Source organism: Bos javanicus, chromosome 23 (genome assembly GCF_032452875.1).
Source record: "Bos javanicus breed banteng chromosome 23, ARS-OSU_banteng_1.0, whole genome shotgun sequence".
In the NCBI taxonomy this organism is placed as follows: Eukaryota; Metazoa; Chordata; class Mammalia; order Artiodactyla; family Bovidae; genus Bos; species Bos javanicus.
In genome coordinates this window covers 35,616,419-35,630,359 of record NC_083890.1, presented here as the reverse complement: position 1 = coordinate 35,630,359, position 13,941 = coordinate 35,616,419, and the positions used below count along the sequence as shown (strand labels likewise).

The 13,941-nt window shown below is 39.8% G+C and overlaps 1 pseudogene; it reads left to right on the top strand.

Annotated features, from left to right (window-relative positions):
* The first annotated feature begins 280 nt into the window (after window positions 1-280).
* LOC133236015 (chorionic somatomammotropin hormone 1-like) lies at window positions 281-9,586 on the top strand (annotated as a pseudogene).
* The last annotated feature ends 4,355 nt before the right edge of the window (window positions 9,587-13,941 follow it).

Sequence of the window (13,941 nt, the reverse complement as noted above, 5' to 3'; positions counted from 1 at the left end):
TTATCAGTTTATTTTGCTCATTAAACTACAAGGTTAATGCATAGTTATCCTTTGATAATTGATTCCTTCAGTTTACAGTATGGATGACTCACTGACACCCTCTTCAGTCATGTATTGGATATTTAGATGTGTTATAAGATCACCAAATTATATCTTAACCCAAATAATTCATATAGCTATCCATCTACCAATAAATGATCAATTGAGTTCGAATTTTTGATATTCTGCTATCCTAAAGGTCAGTTCAGTCTCGCAGTTACGTCTGACTCTTTTCGACCACATGGACTACAGCAAGCCAGGTTTCCATTTCAATCACCAACTTCCCTGTCCACCACCAACACTATCACCAGCTCAGTCATGACCTGTTTGTGACCCCACGGTCTATACAGTCCATGGAATTCTCCAGGTCAGAACACTGGAGTGGGTAGCCTTTCCCTTTTCCAGGGGATATTCCCAACCCAGGCATCAAACCCAGGTCTCTACCGCATTGTAGACCGAGAGCCCACAAGGTTGTGTGATATGACATGAGGAAGTGAAAAGATGACATTATGGTGCCCAGTCACCTCCATCTGCTGACAATGAGACTTAGGAAAATCACTTACCCACTCTAAGTCTTATTGTTTCATTAGTATAATTTGGTGATAATAATGTCAAGCCTATCTCACAGGATCATTGTAAAGCACAAATTTTACAAAATTTTTCAAACTTTTGGCAAAGTATCAAGGAAATCCATGGGGTTATTAAGGTGGGTTAGCAGATTCAAGCGACACTATCCTTTTCTCTTAGTATTCTCTTTGCACTCAAGAGTAGCAATCAAGCATTCATGTGGTTACTCTTCCCCAGCGTGATGGTAAACCACACAGATCAACTGTACTATTCTTGCCATTTCAGTATCTAAAATGCAAGCATTAGTCAATGTAGAGTGAAAAAGTTACAAACTCCTAGACGAGTTTGCTGCTAAGAGTCTGCAGAAAGTCCCAAGACATTCAACTATCTTTAGAGAATGACCTAAACACTGGCTCAGAATTAACTTAAGCTCCAAATGTTTGCAGAGCAAAGGAGCACTTCTGGGAGCAGTACAAAAATGCAGGGAGTAATCTACTTCTACAAACATCTGTGCAAATATCATCATCTATTTAAATTTACACAGTGGAAGATGTTGCTTCTTCTTCACCCAGCTACTACATCACCAAATCCTGCTCAGGGCAACAGGGAGAGATGAGGCTTCCCTGGACAGGATGGCTTTTGCTAACCTCAGGCTAATACATCATCTCTGAGTGGCTCTTGTTTTTATTTATGCAGAGTCCCACCTGCTCCTGCTGCTCGTGGTGTCAAACCTACTCTTGTGCCAGGGTGTGGTCTCTGCACCCCTCTGTCAAAACCCATCTGGCAAGTGCCAGATGCCCCTTCAAAACCTGTTTGACACAGCAACCATGGTGGCTAACCATAACTATAGGCTCGCCTGAGAAATGTTCAGTGAATTTGTAAGTACTGTACTTCTTGCTTGGAGAAGGCAATGGCAACCCACTCCAGTACTCTTGCCTGGAGAATCCCATGGACGCAGGGGCCTGGTGGGCTGCAGTCTGTGGGGTCGCTAAGAGTTGGACATGACTGAGCGACTTCACTTTCACTTTTCACTTTCATGCATTGGAGAAGGAAATGGCAGCCCACTCCAGTGTTCTTGCCTGGAGAATCCCAGGGATGGCGCAGCCTGGTGGGCTGCCGTCTCTGGGGTCGCACAGAGTCGGACACGACTGAAGTGACTTAGCAGCAGCAGCAGCAGCAGTACTTCTTGCTTATTTCCATAAAGAACCTTGGTGAAAGTGACTGGACTATTTTATCCTTTAAATAAGAAGGCTGCATCAACCAAACTTCAAATAACACATTTTCTAAGTCAAACAAGGCATCAACTCATAAGATGTATAAATCAAAGAAAAGATCAGTTTCATGAAATCTCAAAGATTCTTAAAGAGTGAAATATCTGATTCATTTTCCTTTCATTAATTTAACTTTTAACTTTAAAAATTTTTTTTTCATTTTTAATCTTTTTCTTTTAATTGTAGAATGTAACATAGATTTAGAAAAGTTGTATACAAAGTAAGGATGTAAAATGATAATTTATAACAAAATGAGCCCCATGTAATTGCTCCCTTGATCAAGAAACAGAACCCTGGGAGCACCTGCAAAGCCCTCCTCATGAACTCTCCCAAACATGGTCTTCTCCCTCCATGTAGAACCCGTATCCTTGGTTTTCTCCATGGTTTGGTGACCTAAGTGTACCCCTCCAAACTCTACCTTAGTTTTGCCTCATTTTGTTTTTTGAACTCCATATACACGTGATCATATAGCACTTTTAACATGCCTTGCTCCTTTCATTCTATGTAATGTTTGTGAGAGTCATAAAACTTTGTGTGAAGCTGTATTTATTTTTATCACAGAGTAGTATTCCTTTCTATGAGTACACCACAGTTAATTATCCATTCCAGTGTTAATAGACATTTTACTTTGTTCTCATTTGGAAACATTGAAAATAATGTTGAGAGTTTAACAGGGAATTTCTAGAATTTAATCAATCAGTTATGGAAGAATTGACATCTTTCACATTATTGAGTCTTCCAATCTATAATCTTTGCCCATTTTTAAACTGTATTGTCTTCTTGCTATTAGGTTGTATGAATTCCTCATATATATTGGATATAATACCTCATTAGATATGGGCTTCCCTGGTGGCTCAGATGGTGAAGAATCGGCCTGCAACGTGGGAGACCTGGGCTCGATTCCTGGGCTGGGAAGATCCTCTGGAGAAGGGAACAGCCACACACTCCAGTATTCCTGCCTGGAATTTCCAAAATAAATTTAAAGCACCTGTATTTGTCACCTTGAAGGTATGTGTTAGTCACTTAGTCATGTCCTACTCTTTGTGACCCCATGGACTATAGCACTCCCAGCAAGAATACTCCAGTGGCTTACCATGCTCTTCTCCAGGGGATCTTCCCATCCCAGGGATCAAACCCATGTCTCCTGCATTGCAGGCAGACTGTTTACCATCTGAGCTACCAGGGAAGCTTGGAGTTCCTTAAAAGAATGCTATAGGATCAATGGATTAAACAACAGAAATATATTTCCTCACAGTTTTGGGGGCAAGAAGTCCCAGATCAGGGTGCCAGCAAGGTCAGGTTCTGGTAAGAACTCTCTCTTCCCAGGCTGGCTTCTCCCTGTGTCCTCACAGGCTGAGGGGGAGGAGAAGAGAGACAGAGACACAGAGACAAAATAGAAATCTCTCTGGTGTTTCTCCTCATAAAGACACTAATCCTACTTGATCAGTGTCCCACCTTATGAGCTCATTTAACCTTAATTAGTCTTCATAAAGGCCCTTTTCCAAACACAGTACATACTGAATCCTTATCATGAAAACAAATGATGATAGTTTTAAAAATGCTGCTAAACAGTTTTCTAAGATTGGCAATGAATAGGTTAGAGTACAATAGAAGGATTGGCTTAGAATTGGAACCAATAATTCTCTTTCTGATGAAAGTAAGGAACTTGTATGTTAGCTCTTTTAGGTTACTCGAGGAGCCCACTGTAGAGCAGACACTGATAACAAATTTTTGCTCCATGTTTCTATTAAATTCATGTAGTTCTTTTTACTCAGTAGTTTTTCTGTCATCCTCAATTTTTGACTGCTGTTTTTTTTCCCCCAAACTTCTAAGTAATCTCTTTAAATGTTCACAACAAACTCTAAAGATTAGTTTTTCTCTATCCATGTGTTAGCTGGGTTTTTGCTGTTCTTATTCTAAGCCCATTGCTTAGTATTTCCTAGAATTTTATGCCATGTTTTCTAAATTAACATTTTGTCATCATCAACAACATTGTGTTCTGCATCTATGGTGAACACTAAGCTATAGGTGTGTGGATTCAGAGATTAATAAGAGAAAGTTATAATTTTAAAAGTCCTATTAAGGGAGTATATTGGTTCCAACCCACAGTAAATAAGAGACTAAATGGCTACATCCAGGTATATATGCGGAGAAGGCAATGGCACCCCACTCCAGTACTCTTGCCTGGAAAATCCCATGGACGGAGGAGCCTGGTAGACTGCAGTCCATGGGGTTGCTAAGAGTTGGGCAAGACTGAGCGACTTCACTTTCACTTTTCACTTTCATGTATTGGAGAAGGAAATGGCAACCCACTCCAGTGTTCTTGCCTGGAGAATCCCAGGGACGGGGGAGCCTGGTGGGCTGCCGTCTATGGGGTCGCACAGAGTCGGACATGACTGAAGCGACTTAGCAGCAGCAGCAGCAGGTATATATGCATTATATTTGGTTCAAATACTAAAAAAAAAAAAAAAAAAGATACTTAATAAAACATTGAATATTTGATATTTGTGGTAATTTTAGTGTTTGTTGTCCCAATATTAACTGTGGAAAGAATGAAATTAAGCAAGGGAAGAGCAAAGAAGGGAAGAGTTTCAAGTTTAGAAAAGTTAGATGAAAAACAATCATTTATAGAGATAATGGGAAGAAATAGGAAAAATAATGATGTTCAATTTTTATATAACCCTCATTAAAAAAATTATACATCTATCAGCTGTGTTAAGATTCTGGTAGTGAGTTCATTTATTGAATGCCAAAATAACCTTAAAGAATTGAATGTGCTTGATCACTCCCAGGATAAACAGTTTGGCCAGGGCAAAAACTTCATTTCCAAGGTCCTAAATAGCTGCCACACCGAATCCATCATTACCCCTGATAACAAAGACGAAGCTGAACATACACAGGTGAGGATTTTATCTGGGTTTTTCACCTGAGCCAGCTGAGGCAGTGCACTCGTGTTACTAGGCTTTAGATTATTAGAGTAATGGTAACTGCACACGCAGAGAAATGTGGAGGAGTACTAAGCAATCAAAGAGAAATTACCTTATACTGTTGATATGTATGAATAGAATCAAGTGATGACTAAAGATCTGTAGTAGCAAAACAAATAACAGATCTATAAATTCCCATGCAGATAACCTTAGTTTACCAACGCATTAGGCCCAGGATCGCAGCTATTATACTGTATGAAAGCATGGGCTGACCGGAAATTCTATGTGTAAAATATAAGATTGGTAGAATTCATGGATATATAAGAAACACAACCACAGTTTTGAGTATTCCCTGTGACCAGTGACACCGACGTGAGAGTCACTCCTGCACTGCACCATTTGAGACATTGCTTCTGGCTTTCAAGGCTCTCCTGATTCTTCTGCTTCTCTGAAACCTACTTCTTTATCATTCTCAATGACTCCTCTGTCACTTTTATTCTTACTTATGAGTCTCCTCCCCAAATGTCCTATAAAATATTATGTTTTGTTCTTCATGGTTACAACAATTGTCTCTGTTCTGATGAAAACACAGTCTACAAATCAAGCCTCAATCATTTATCCCAGCCTCAACTGTTTTTCATTATAATTGCTCCTTTCTGATTCCCATATTAACCACAATCCTATTATTATTTAAAATATTTTCACATGCATCTCCTCTTAAATACAATCTGTTCTCTTACTAAAACGTTGTTAATAATATCAACATTCTTTCTATCTGCTCAGCATCTAAATAATGGAGATGATAAAATGAGGGAAGAAGGTCAAGGAGAAGGAGGAGGATTTTTTAAATGAATTTAAAATAAACTTAAAATTTATTGAGAGCTAGTATGTTGCCATTTACAAAGTGCTCAGTGTTCATTGATATGTTTAATCCTCACAAAAAATCCTGTAGCATGACTGTTATTACACATTCTGAGATGAGGAAACCAAGGCTCAGAAAATTTATGAGATTTGCACCCATCACACAGATAATAAGCAGTGAGTCTAGGTTTCATCCAACTCAGAGCACTCACTCGTCATCTTTAAGCTACAAAGCCCTCTTGAAAACTATGCTAGTCTCACGCTGCTACTGCTAAGTCGCTTCAGTCATGTCTGACTCTGTGCGACCCCATGGACTGCAGCCTACCAGGTTCCTCCGTCCATGGGATTTTCCAGGCAAGAGTACTGGAGTGGGTTGCCATTGCCAAGGTCTCACCCTAGTGTCTGAATTTCATTATAGCTTCTCAGTCTCCCATTATGTTTCTATTGCAATGTCTATTCAATTCTTCTCTGCTCTTATTTCCTGTACACTGAAGTATTTCATGGCCATCAACAAATCAAGCCTTTTAATTAGAGATGCTCAGCCCCTGGGAGTTTCATGCCCATCCTGATAGTAGTGAACCAGGGGGAAAACCCTCCATTGTGAATCCCACTGATGCTGTTACTAAAGACAACACTGTGCCATTTTCTGCCCCTACACATGTAACCAGAAAAGACTGCTCTGATAGCAAATGGGACTGGTGTTGGTATGGGTTGAGGAAAATGTGTTTAATGTCTTTTTCATTATCTCTTTGTTCAAATATCATAAGACAAACTACCAATCAGAAAATGAATACATTAATGAAGGATTTGATTCATTAATACAAATGAATCATCAGGTGAAAATGATGTGGGCATGGGTAGGATCCATGCTTCCTGGGCCAGGTACTCTAGGCACATATTGAGTTCCAACAAAATATTTAGATTTCTCTCCCTGGACAAGCAAAGCATTCAAATATAAAAGAACTCACTGAGCAGATGGTCTAATTTCAGAGGGGAAAAGAAAATATTTCATGTTCTAAATTAGAACTCATCAAAAGGATTATTTAAGTGTCAGTTTTTAAAAAAAATTTCAGCAAAGTATAAACTAATAGCATACATTTTATAATTTTACATCTATACCACCTTTAAAATTTTTCACATATTCATAGGAGTAATAAAGGGTTTCTTAAATTTGCTCAGCTTATCTGAGCAAAAATCACATGTTACCAAGCCCACTGAATTTTGTTTATTTTAATGAGATTATTTCCTATGGTTGCTTAGGATGAAATCCTTATTAGGTTGGTACTCAGTTTGCTGCTCTCCTGGGATGAACCTCTGCACCACCCAGTCACAGAGCTGCAGGGCATGAAAGATGCCTCACCGGATCTCTTGTCAAAGGCCACAGAGATTGAGGAAAAGACCAAAGTACTTCTAGAAGGTGCAGAGCAGATACAAAAAAAAAGGTGAGCCATATCCTGAAGGCTTCTTTGCTTTTTTCCGAATGAAAGAGATGACCTCCGTATTGAGGGATGAGTTTTGAAACATCTCACTTTATAAGGACAAGACTCAGGCCTTCTATATTCTAATCCCTGTTACATAAAGTGAGAGCCTAACCATTTATAATTATTGATTCTATTGTAAATGAATTAGAATTCAACTACAATTTTTTTTAAATTTATTTATTTTAATGGAGGCTAATTACTTTACCTTACTGTATTGGTTTTGCCATACATTGACATGAATCTGCCATGGGTGTACATGTGTTCCCCATCTTGAACCCCACTCCGACCTCCCTCCCCATCCTGTCCCTCTGGGTCATCCCAGTACACCAGCCCCGAGCATCCTGTATCATGCATTGAACCTGGACTGGTGATTCATTTCACATGTGATAATATACATGTTTCAATGCCATTCTCCCAAATCATCCCACCTCGCCCTCTCCCACAGAGTCCAAAAGACTGTTCTATACATCTGTGTCTCTTTTGCTGTCTTGCATACCGGGTTATCATTACCATCTTTCTAAATTCCACATATATGCATTATTATACTGTATTGGTGTTTTTCTTTCTGGCTTACTTCACTCTGTATAATAGGTTCCAGTTTCATCCACCTCATTAGAACTGATTCAAATGTATTCTTTTTAATGGCTGAGTAATACTCCATTGTGTATATGTACCACAGCTTTCTTTATCCATTCATCTGCTGATGGGCATCTAGGTTGCTTCCATGTCCTGGCTATTATAAACAGTGCTACGATGAACATTGGAGTACATGTGTGTCTTTCAATTCTGGTTTCCTCAGTGTATATGCCCAGCAGTGGGATTGCTGGGTTGTATGGCAGTTCTAATTTTTGTGACTTTGTTTTTTTTTTTTTTATTTAATATTGTATTTTTGAGAATCCAACCTCTACTCTAGATTTTTAATATTTGCTTTTTGGTATTTGTTATCAATTTTGTACCTTTAAGAACCCAATCTTCAGTACCCATTTTTACTTGGAGGCAAGATTATTGGCTTGACTGCTCTCTCCCTCATTGGACTCTCCTTTTTCTCCATCAGGTCACCTCTATCTCCTACCTCCCCCTTTGCTTCTCTACCCAACTCTGTGAATCTCTTTGTGTGTTCCAGACTGTGGAGAACACTTAGGGAACTGATTACTGGCTGGATCTGTCTCTCTCCTTTTGATTCCCACCTTTATCCTCCTGGCCAACTCTGTCTCCTTCCTCCCTCTTCTCTTCTCTGTGTAACTCTGTGAACATCTCTGAGGGATCCAGACTGTGGAGAGCACATAAGGAAGTGGTTAGTGGCTAGCTTGCTCTCTTCTCTTTTGATTCCCCCTCTTCTCCTCCTGGTCACCTCTATCTCCCTCCTCCCTCTTCTCTTCTCCATGTAACTCTGTGAACCTCTCTAGGCATCCCTCACTGTGGAGAAAGTTTTCATCTTTAACCTAGATGTTTTATCATCAGTGCTGTATAGATGGAGAAGTCTTGAGGCTACTGTAAGAATAAGACTGAAAACCAGAGGCAGGAGGCTTAAGTCCAAATCCTAAGAACACCAGAGAATTACTGACTCCAGGGAACAATAATTAATAGGAGCTCATCAAACACCTCCATACCTACACTGAAATCAAGCACCACCTAAGGGCCAACAAGTTCCAGAGCAAGACATACCATGCAAATTCTCCAGCAACACAGGAATATAGCTCTGAGCTTCAATATGCAGGCTGCCCAAAGTCACACCAAACCCACTGACATCTCACAACTCATTACTGGACACTTCATTGCACTTCAGAGAGAAGAAATCCAGCTCCATCCACCAGAATATCAACTACAGTTTTTGACAGGTACAGCATTCCCTGCATTTCACACAATCCCACTAAAAGCTAGCCTCCTTCTGGGCACATGTGGTTGAAACACTTTCATGGGTAAGAGAACTGGAGAATAGAATTTGCAAGATCAATGTTTTCTTCAAAGTAGTCCAGGTCAACTGCTACTGAACTTCTGCTGGTATTCTCTCTTTGTCCTCTTCAAACCAAAGGATGAGAGTGGGAAGGAAGAAAAGAGAAGGTCAAAACCAAACTCATACTTGAGTTCTGCTGCTTGATTTTAGATTGTTAATAGACTTCCAAAACACTGGCTCTGAATCCATGTCTAGAGAGTTTCATAAGTCTTCCTCAACCTTAATTTGATAATAAGAAGGAACAAAGAAAAGCAAATACTAATAAAACTCATAATAACTCATTATCTTTTGGGTATTTAGATTCATCCTGAAGACCAGGAGAAGGAGACCTCCTATCCAGTGTGGTCAGAAATCTCCTCCCTGACAGCAGGCGATGAAGATGTGCACCAAAGTGCTTTTTATAAAATGTTCCACTGCCTGCATAGGGATGCAAGAAAGATTGACATCTACCTCTAGGTGCTGAAGTGCCAATTTGTCCCTTGCTAAGCCCACAACTATCCCAGCCAATCCTGATATGGTTAGTGATGATTCATCCTGTTGCAAGCTTCTTTGAGTTTTACAGCTTTTAAATGCATGTTTGGGTGTAATAAACACAGACTCTGTAGAGATGTCAAAATCTAAGAAGGAAATTTGTCAATGTTTTTATCTTCATTTAATAGAAAATCAAAAGAAGGAACTGACTTGCCAAAGACCATTAAAGAGCTTACTTAAGAATCACATGAAATTATTCTGGGTCAAGTTATAAGAATCAATGAATTAGATAATTATTCACGGTGCTGGTCAAGCAACCAAGAAGACTGAATTCTGAGAATTCTTTATGAAAGCAAGCCACGAACTGTCAGCCAATTCTTATATTGTCACAGTGTTACAACAGACAATATAAATGCTTTGCATGTGGCTACCTAAATAGCATGAGGTTTACTGAACTGCCTAAAAATTGTTAGGATGCTGTCTTAGTCCTGGGCTGCTGTAACAAAATATCATAGAATTATAAACAATAGAAATGGATTTTCACAGTGTGATCAGATAAGGCCCTCTTCCGGTCACACACTTCTGACTGTATCCTCACATCAGGAAAAGGCTAGAGAACTCTGTGTGTCTCTTATATATAAAAGCAGTCATCTCATCCAGGAGGCTCCATCCTTCATCACCTCCATAGCTTCATCACCTCCCAAAGGCCCCACCTATGAAACATGATCAGCATGTAGTCAGGATTCCAACATATGAAATATCTGGGCTGCACAAAGATTGAGGCCGAAGAAGGTACAAACGTAAATGGGCTCCATCCTCCTCCAGGGGCTGTCTTCACCCACACTCCACTGCATCCTCATTTCCTGCATCATCTTGCAAAAACTCCATACAGTCTATCACTCTGGGTTTTACAAGTCTAGCTTAGTTAAGAGTCAACTGTCCCCCACCTGGGCCCTCTGGACAATTGTTCAACTGGTCACATACACACTGAATAGATCAGAAAGCTGGATTTAAAAACACATTTATCTGAGAAGTGAGATACCATTCTCTCTTCCTTTAAGTCTCTATTGAGACTGGAGCAATTTGATGGGATTCAGGTTGCTCAGCTTATTCAACTGCCTCCAGACAACCTGGATGAGGGCCAATCCCTTGATTGGCTCTCCTAAGTCAGTGATGTTGCGGGGCTGGTTTTGCAGCATCTTTAGGGCTTTAGCAATAACTCCTAGTAAATAGAAAACAGGAAATCAAAAGGAAGGGAGAGGGGGATGAAGAAGAAAGAAGGAAGAGAAAGACAGAAGGAAGGAAAAGCAGCAATGGGAAAGTGAGTCAAGGACTTGGGTAGTGAAGGATGAAATGCTGTTAGAACACTTTATTTTTGAGGAGAGAAATATATATATGCTTTTTTTTAGTATCCTATGAGCAAATATTTCATATTCCCTTTTATTTTCATTTTCTTTTCTCTCCTATTTTTTTCTGAAGTTGTCCTTTATATCAGGAGTATTCTTTGTTACTACTAATTGAGTCATCATAGTTCTAGAGATAAACAAAACTTGGCACCTCTTCAGGGCAGAATCCAGCCAAATTATCTTCTTTTAGGCAGACAACTTTATCTACATATAGGAACACTGTCCAGCAAAACCAACCTCTTCCCTCATAAGTCAGGGTTGTTCTTGCCTGAGTCCGGCCCCTGCTTCTACCTGGGATGACCTAAACCTTTCAGAACATGACAGAATCAGTTCAGTTCAGTTCAGTCGCTCAGTCGTGTCCGACTCTTTGTGACCCCATGAATCACAGCACACCAGGCCTCCCTGTCCATCACCAACTCCCAGAGTTCACTCAGACTCACGTCCATCGAGTCAGTGATGCCATCCAGCCATCTCATCCTCTGTCATCCCCTTCTCCTCCTGCCCCCAATCCCTCCCAGCATCAGAGTCTTCTCCAATGAGTCAACTCTTCGCATGAGGTGGCTAAAGTACTGGAGTTTCAGCTTTAGCATCATTCCTTCCAAAGAAATCCCAGGGCTGATCTCCTTTAGAATGGACTGGTTGGATCTCCTTGCCGTCCAAGGGACTCTCAAGAGTCTTCTCTAACACCATAGTTCAAAAGCATCAATTCTTTGGCCCTCAGCCTTCTTCACAGTCCAACTCTCCCATCCATACATGACCACAGGAAAAGCCATAGCCTTGACTAGATGAACCTTTGTTGGCAAAGTAATGTCTCTGCTTTTGAATATGCTATCTAGGTTGGTCATAACTATCCTTCCAAGGAGTAAGTGTCTTTTAATTTCATGGCTGCAGTCACCATCTGCAGTGATTTTGGAGCCCCCCAAAATAAAGTCTGACACTGTTTCCACTGTTTCCCCGAAGTGATGGGACCGGATGCCATGATCTTCGTTTTCTGAATGTTGAGCTTTAAGCCAACTTTTTAACTCTCCTCTTTCACTTTCATCAAGAGGCTTTTGAGTTCCTCTTCACTTTCTGCCATAAGGATGGTGTCATCTGCATATCTGAGGTTATTGATATTCCTTTGGCTCCTTCATTCATGTAAAGTGTCAGCTTTCTTGTATTTTCACTTTCTTCTTTCAAAAAGCAAAAGACCATGAAAAAATCCTGTAAGCACTTTCTAAGTAATTACTGCCAGAAACGTCAAATTCTATTGTGTTACTCACTCAACTTTCTTTCCTTAAATGTTTAGATATTTCCAGCAGAGAAGATGGTATTTATTAGAGGGGAAATTTGGCAATAAGGGGGACAATGCAATTGGAGGAAACATATACTCACCAATAGACCACATACATCTTCATGTATTTGCCTCTTATAAAACTTATTTCAAGCATAAATTTCGGACTTTAGATCAACAACAGAGGTGTAGACACTGAAAGCTTTCTCCTTACTTGACTGTGACATATAAACTGAATACTGTGGATTTCATACAATATTGAACAGAGCCATATATAGTCTATAGAGTCATCCAGGAACAGCCAAAGAGGGGATATTTTGACAGGATTTAACAATCACTCCTTTGCTATCCAGAATATGTCGATTTTCCCCTCTTTTACAGATTTCCATGTAAGATTACATTTGAAGAAATGGCCTTGCTATATCAAGAATAGCAGCGGTGGTTACTGAATGGAAACAAACAAATGAAGTACCTTTGAAGTTCACTGATCTTATAGATTAGTAAATCACATCTTGGATACAATGAGTACTTAAACTGAGGGTTTTTTTTTTTTTAAACCTCTGTTTCCCATAAGTAGGCTCTCAAGACGTGGAGAAGGTGAGGGTGATATAAACACAGAAATTACTGTATTATATGGTAGAGTAAAGTAAGGATAAGAGGTGATGCCAACAAGGTGCTATGCGGCTGCTAAATCACTTCAGTCGTGTCCGACTCTGTGTGACCCCGTAGACGGCAGCCACCAGGCTCCCCTGTCCCTGGGATTCTCCAGGCAAGAACACTGAAGTGGGTTGCCATTTCCTTCTCCAAGGCATGAAAGTGAAAAGCGAAAGTGAAGTCGCTCAGACGTGTCCGACTCTTAGCGGCCCGATGGACTCCAGCCTACCAGGCTCCTCCATCCATGGGATTTTCCAGGCATAGTACTGGAGTGCTATAGTGGATTGAAATACAGATAGAGGCCATTTGAGTTTGACATAAGACTGACATAACAGGGATGGTTTAATGATGGAGTTTTGAATGGTTAATGGGATATTGATGTGCAAAAACAGGAAGATAGTATATTTGTCAATTCATTTAAGATCATCTTATAAAGTAAGTATCTCTGACGTCTTAGATCAAGGAAACTGAGATATTAATACATATAGCATTATAAGGTATCAGTGAATAATCAAGTCTGACAAAAACACAAGAAATGTTCATTTTTAACATAAATATTGTATCTCTCATAATTATGCTCCCATGATGTGTTATATATATGATTGTAGGGTCAGAGTGGAGAAATACTTGTATGGATTTTTTTATGCATTAGGGAGAATTATTTATGCCAATTTTGAGAGTTTGTCTTTATTCTACAAAGCAATAAGAACATAAGAAATTGTAGTGCAAGAGAGCAATATGTCCAGAATTAGAAAGAGAAACATTAACCTGTTTGAGGAGTTGTGGCTGTTGGGGCTGGTAGAGAAAAAGAAGCAGACCCAAAAGAGCTGGTAATATTATGACACTAAAAGTCAAAGAGGGCTCTGCCAGGTTAAAAGAAGCAAAGGATATGAGAGATACAGGAAATGAAATAGACCTTGACCACATGCAAGGAATGAGGCAGACATAAGCGTCAGAAAAGGCATCCAACAATATGGGACTAGTTGGTCAATAAAAGAGTGAAAAGTCAGAGAGAATGGGGGAGATAAATTAAGGTT